Consider the following 6868-nt stretch of genomic DNA (forward strand, 5'->3'; position numbering starts at 1 on the left):
TCCGGCTGGGTGGAAGTCATGAGCTCTCTCACGGGCACCAATCTCGGGGGCTCCATTGGGCTTATCCGTCACTTAAGGGCTTTCTTCGCCACATTTGGTGTGCCCGAGGAGTTGTCAAGTGACGGAGGCCCGGAGTTCTCAGCAGGGTGCACAGCAGACTTCCTCTGCTTATGGCAGGTCAAGCACCGCGTGTCCTCGGTTGGGTTCCCCCAGTCTAATGGAAGGGCGGAGGTGGCTGTCAAGACAGCGAAGCGCCTACTAGTCTCAAACACCGGCCCGACCGGGAGCCTCGACCATGACCGCTTTCTGCGTGCGATGTTGTAACTGCATAATACGCCTGACCCCGACTGCGACCTGTCGCCCGCGCAAATCATCTTTGGTCGCCCCCTCAGGGACTCGCTGTCATTTGTTAATAGGCTAGAGAAGTTCTCCAACCCTCAAATCCGTCCGCTCTGGCGTCAGGCATGGGCGGCAAAGGAAGAGGCCCTCCGGACTCGGATGGCCCATACCACTGAGTCTCTGAGAGAACACGTACGACCGCTCCGCCCTCTCGTAGTCGGGGAGGAGGAGTTCCTCCAGAACCTAGTTGGCTGTAGCCCGCGGGCATGGGACGGATCTGGGGTGGTAGTAGAGTCACTAGGACACGACCAATACCGTGTCAGGGTCGAAGGATCTGGCCGCCTCACCCTGCACAACCGGCGCTTTCTCCGCGCCTTTACCCTGGCCACCCCTCGCACTCACCCAGAGAGCACTGCGCCCCTGCCTGCATCCAACGACGAGACACACGACTTAGGTCCCACCAACCCGGGGTCAGCGGGACCTCTGCCAGGTCACACACACCACCCGAGCTCCAAGGCACAAACCCCGGCACCGCCCAGCCGGTACCTTGACGCGACTTCGTGTCGGCCGAGAATCCTCCAGACGTAGCCAACGGGGATGCTGCCCCAGCGGCGCAGACCCCGGAACAGTGCCCATCACCCCACTCTTCCCAGCCAGTGGGCTCCGGTAGGGTAAGGCGGCCACCCAAGCATTATGTACCTGAAACTGGCCAGTGGGTTAGGTCATACGTCCACTGCGCCGGTGTGTCACACGGCTTCCTGGACTGGGGGGATGCAGAGGTCACCACTGGCCACTAGGGTGTGCTGCGATCAAGCTTCGAGGGAAAAGGTGTATTCAGGGATGTGCCTGAAGTCAGGTACAGGTGACTATATCCCCTGCAGGGACGTGCCTGAAGTCATGTACATGTGACTATCCCTCACTGTACATACTGCTGCATCTCATTTGGATTGCTGCTGCTCAACCATCACACTGCTGTCTATCCATGCTGCTGTTCGACTTGTATCTGTAAGTCTTCACCCGCTTGTTAAGTTAATGCAATGGTCACATTGTCAGTATGCATGCTAAGCCGCGCTGCATTTATTTACCTATTTTATCGCATTGCTTAGCTTTGGTCTTCAGCCCATGCTGCTGCTTCACGCTGCCGTTAGGTTCTGCTCACTCAGCTTTGTACGTCACCGCAGGGCTCCATCCTTGTCAATAAAGCCATTTGACATTGAGGAGTGTATTTCTTCAGGGGTGAACTCTCCGTCCGCTCTCGCTCGGTTCTCTGTTTCAAGTCACACAAGTTCTGTTGAGTGTATGTGTGTGCGTGGATAGAATTCATGTCTAAACATAACATACAATCTCGGTTGACTCTGTTGTGGTCATGCTGTGGGTTTTCTATGGTTATATGACAGAGTTCATAGCAGTCAACAGTGAGTAACTCCACTTTATGTTTGCTCCAAATTCAATTACCTTTTATTTTTCAATTCCTAGTGATTTTGATCATATTTGCAACTTTTAAACATTTTGTGACTGATTTGAGTTCATTTTATGCTTCGTTTTATCTACTAATCTCTGATTCCTACTATGGTATACACATAGCTACATATAGTAGGTTTGATTACTAACAACACTGATTTACATTTTAGTGTTCCTTCTTTATATTACTAGTAATTATATTATTGATGCTGTTATTATTCTGTTAAAGATATATTCAAGGATATACATTTCTGCATTATTTCATTGCAGCTGATTTATTTTCGTCATTTCTATTATGATCTATTTTATTTTGGTTTTTATCAATTATGAGCTACAGATTATTTTGCCCTTCTGTTTTGATAACATTTTTGCTCAAAAGAGTTGATTTTCCCTTACATATATTATAGGGTTATGTTGATTTTGTTCTTTTTGAAACACTTTTCCAGTATACGTAGTTTACTGCATTCATTTCTTTCACCTGAACGCCGTTCACATACTTTGCTTCACACAGCACATAGGGTTCACAATCTGCTTCACATAGCACATACAGTGCTAGGTTTATTTTTATATTTTACATCAGATGCAATCTATGTGTGTCTACATTCAAGTGACCTGCATGTGTGCTCTTCTCCTCTACTGGGTTTCACCTGTGGTCGTCGCTTCCTGGGAGGACCTCTCTACACCATCGCCTGATTCGGCTGCCTGCTGCCTGAGGGTCCGGTTCACGTGGGTCTGGCCGTCCTGTGGTTCCTGCCGTGGTTGCTGGAGTTCTACGGTTTGCCTGGATTATTTTCCAGTCCCTGCTCGTCTGCTTCCTTCCAGAGGATAGTGTTAAGTGGAATTACCCTTTCAAGTTTGGGGGTTACATGGACTATTCTCTGGTGTGGGGGTTTGCTTTCCTCACTCCTGAGGCCTTTGCCTGAGAACTAGCCTTTGCTCTCTCGACTGAGTCCTTAGGGCCTCTGAGATTGTTCAACGACCCGTGGTTTCCACCAGGAGCCCGTGTCCTTGAAAAAGGGGTTAGGTAACGTCCAGCAATGGTCAGTTTTTAAGTGCTGTATGACCATTCAACATCTGGTCAAAAAGGAGACACAGGGCTGCATGTGTCCCCTCTAAATCAGCTTGCCTTCATCCCACCAGCTGGAGCTCAGAGCCTCCAGCTCCGAACACAGATAAAGTGTCAGTAACAATGTTCCGCAAGATTCAAGCTTGAACTTATCGTCCTACATGATTCTTCATGCCTCCAAATAAGTGAGCACTCGCAGCCCGGATTAGTTGCTAAATCAAAGAATGACTAAATCTTATAAGCTAGATAAGCAGCAAATAAATGTTTGTTTATTGCTACTTATATTTATAATAAAATGAAATGCTTTCATTAATCTGTGCTCAATGATTGAAGGTTGAAATGAATGTTATGATTACATTGATTGATTGCATGTTTATTTGACAAGGTCATCACCATTGGCACTCACACAAGAACAAGTTAGGTGAAGTTAAACCCATGACACATAAATAGCCTTTACCCCAGATCAGAGCTTCCGGATCAAAGAAGGCGCGTTTCGGAGTTGTCTTGGTAACATTCCTCAACTAGTCAACCTCTGGTTGGCTACACAAATCATAACATAAGAACATTAAAACCAGATTACTCTGGTGGTTCCTCAGTTCTAGAAAAAGCTTCAGACCGGCCATCTGAAGCAAAACCCTCTTTAACCATCAAAGCTTTTGACACGTCAAAACCTTTTTGAACCTGCGAAGCTGATAAAGCAAACAGTTCATGCAGAAAAAGCTGATATTGTTTAGACTCCTTCAGAGTCCCAGACGCGCAGTTCCATACATTATGACCCGAGACATCTCTGGACTGGAAAAGTCGGTGCTGTGGTCAATCTACTAGATCTTCGGTGCCAGAGGTCATCCGACCTCTCTGACCTTCGGATCCACCAAGAGGGTCTCTGAAACGGGTGAAGTACACACACAAATAGTGTCTGATGTGCTTTTGATAATAAGCAACTTCATAGCTTAACGCAAACCAAATTCTTTTACATCCAGAACTCAGCTCTCCTAGCTACAGAAGTTCTGACTAACATCGCATTCACACATAGGTTTCATACATCACATCTAGTTCCATCAATCACAGTAAATGCTTAGGTAACTTGTCATGTTTTAATTGCTGGTAAAAAAAATTCTTACTTTTATAAATCTTCTGAATCAAAACAAAGTGTGTACAATCCCATAATAAATAAAGAATCCTAGAATCTTCTGATAAGCACAGTAAAGACCAAGCAGGGTTGATATTCTATATTTAGAGTATCACAAGCACAGTGCGTCACACAGACAGCTGGTGTGATCAGCTCTGAGAAGCATTGATCACAATTTGCAGATCACTTTAATTTTTATTTTTCCAAGGAAATTGGCCGTGGATTCTTCTTCTGTCTGCATTCTAGAAATCAAAACTAGGAATCTAAGTGAAAAACTTTGAACGATTCTGGGAAAAACTTAACGGTTGGAATCTAATGAGCTTTGAAAGAAAAGCGTCTGGACTTCTTTGAGTTGCTTGAAGACGTTTCACCTCTCATCCGAGAGGTTTCTTCAGTTCTAAGGTCAAATGGTGGAGAGTCCCAGATTTAAACCCAGTGGGAGTTTCCCCCCGAAGAGGGAACAAAAGACCCCCTGATGATCTTCTACATAAACACATGAGCCAAGGTGTGAGGGTGGGTGTGGGTCCTATTCAGCCAGAGTTTTGGGTGAGCTCATTGTGAAACCTGGCCCCACCCTATCATGTGAATTCCTGAGGTCAGATGGCCCAGGATATGCGTGGGCGTTGAGGCATCTGGGAAGGGATCTCAAAACTGGAATATAGATGGCAGACAGTTGGTGTTGTAAACCACCGCCTCTGTTCAAAGATGGTTGCTCACAGTGGACATAAATGGCTTCCTTTATTCCTCTTTCAAACCATCTGTCCTCTCTGTTCAAAATGTGAACGTTGGCATCCTTGAAAGAGTGACCTTTGTCCTTTAGATGCAAATGAACTGCTGAGTCCTGTCCCGTGGAGGTGGCTCTTCTATGTTGTGCCATGCGCTTGTGAAGTGGCTGTTTGGTTTCTCCGATGTAGAGGTCTGGGCATTCCTCGCTGCACTGTACAGCATACACCACATTGTTCAGTTTGTGTTTAGGAGTTTTGTCTTTCGGGTGAACCAGCTGAATAGGACACACACCCACCCTCACACCTTGGTTCATGAGTTTATGTAGAAGATCATCAGGGGGTCTTTTGTTCCCTCTTCAGGGGGAAACTCCCTCTGGGTTGAAATCTGGAACTCTCCACCATTTGACCTTAGAACTGAAGAAGCCTCTCGGATGAGAGGTGAAACGTCTTCAAGCAACTCAAAGAAGTCCGGACGCTTTTCTTTCAAAGCTCATTAGACTACAATGACCTGGATGACTGAGAACCTTCACAGACATATTAACGGTTGGAACCGGTTCCAATCGATGCCCAACCCTAATTCATCTTTTAAAAATCTTTTTTATATTTCAAATTTTTTATCTTGTGAAGAGCTTTGTGAGATGCACTATATAAAAGGTCATTTTCTTTTTTTTCCCCTCTTCCTTTCTTTACCAAATAATCCACACTTCAGGAAGGTGTTGAAGGCTCTGTCTCCATGAAGTTGCTGCAGTACGAGTCTGTTTAGCAACAAGCAAAGCCACTCAGCAGGCTCTAGGTGGCTGCAACAGGCCCAGCCCGGAAGGTCGAAGCAGAACCAGGCTTTAGGTGGGTACAGCAGCTCTGGGAGATACAAAGGAGTCAGGATCCAAATGGTGTTGCAGACACAAGCCAACTCGACTGTAGTAGCGATCCAGTCCGCAGATGATGGAAATCCCAATTCAAGCCAACAGAAAGCAGATAAATCCAGACCACAATTCCCTGAAGAGCCAGGCAGAAACCTGCAGGATCCTTGTTGAAAATGGTGAAAGGGTCTGAAAAGGCCAGCCAAGGTATGCGCCACTGACAAATGTTCAGAGCAGGACCCAGCTGAAAATGGTTGAAGTTTGTTGATTTTAGGAATGTGGTCAAACAGGACCTGACTGCAGGCCTCAGTGTCGCTGCAACAACGGTTGGGGTGGAGAAACAATCCAGGACCATCTGTCAAATTGCATGAATAAAAACTTCCCAAAAATATTGAAAATGTTAATAACATCAACTCAAAATTTTCAAATAAATAAATAAAAATGGAAAGAAAATATTAACTATAAGAGCACACAAACACAAAAAGGTTTGTCAGGGACCAACAGACAAACAATAGACTGGTAGGACTGCCATCTTGGAAGAAAACATTCTTATCAACCATCTAACACAGGCATATTCAATTCCGGGCCTCGAGGGCAGGTATCCAGCAGATCTTGTTTTAACTCAATTACCTGCTGATTGAAATCAGGTTTGCTAACAGGTGTCTGCAGCAAACCACTAAATTGTGCTGGATACCCGTTCTAATATAGTGTGTAAATAAAAAAAAATTAAGTGGTTCTCTCACATTTGTCTACAAACCTCTGCCAGTTAACACAACTCAAACTGAAAGCAATCATTGGATCATCTGGTTCTGGGTCTCACTGAACCACTGCACTTCCACACTTTCCTATGTCCACCGTCCACTCCTCCGAATTTTGCAACAAAACACTGGTGCGAGATTCACCTGCTAAATATCAGAATGGGAACAGCCGACTGCTACCACCTCAACTTTAGGATGAATTACTAAAATCCCAAAAGGAAAAATGCCATTTGAAGTCACTGACATCAAGACACTTGAGCAAAAAAAATGGCTACTTGTGTTTAGTGTTCTCTCGTTTCCACTGGCAACATGGGTTCCCATTTCCAGTGGACGCAGAATCAGTGGTTACCCAAAGGGACGGGTGAGCATTCTGTGACTGTTTGCATTCAAAACCTAGCTCGTTTGCAGATTTGCTATAGCAGCTTCAACTCAAACAGTGTTGGTATTAGTCACTCAAATGCATACTCTGAAATCGGTACGATTGCATGCAATATTTCCTAAATTTGACCAAGACAGCCATAATTCTATAA

Source organism: Nothobranchius furzeri, chromosome 1, assembly GCF_043380555.1.
Source record: "Nothobranchius furzeri strain GRZ-AD chromosome 1, NfurGRZ-RIMD1, whole genome shotgun sequence".
Classification (NCBI taxonomy): domain Eukaryota; kingdom Metazoa; phylum Chordata; class Actinopteri; order Cyprinodontiformes; family Nothobranchiidae; genus Nothobranchius; species Nothobranchius furzeri.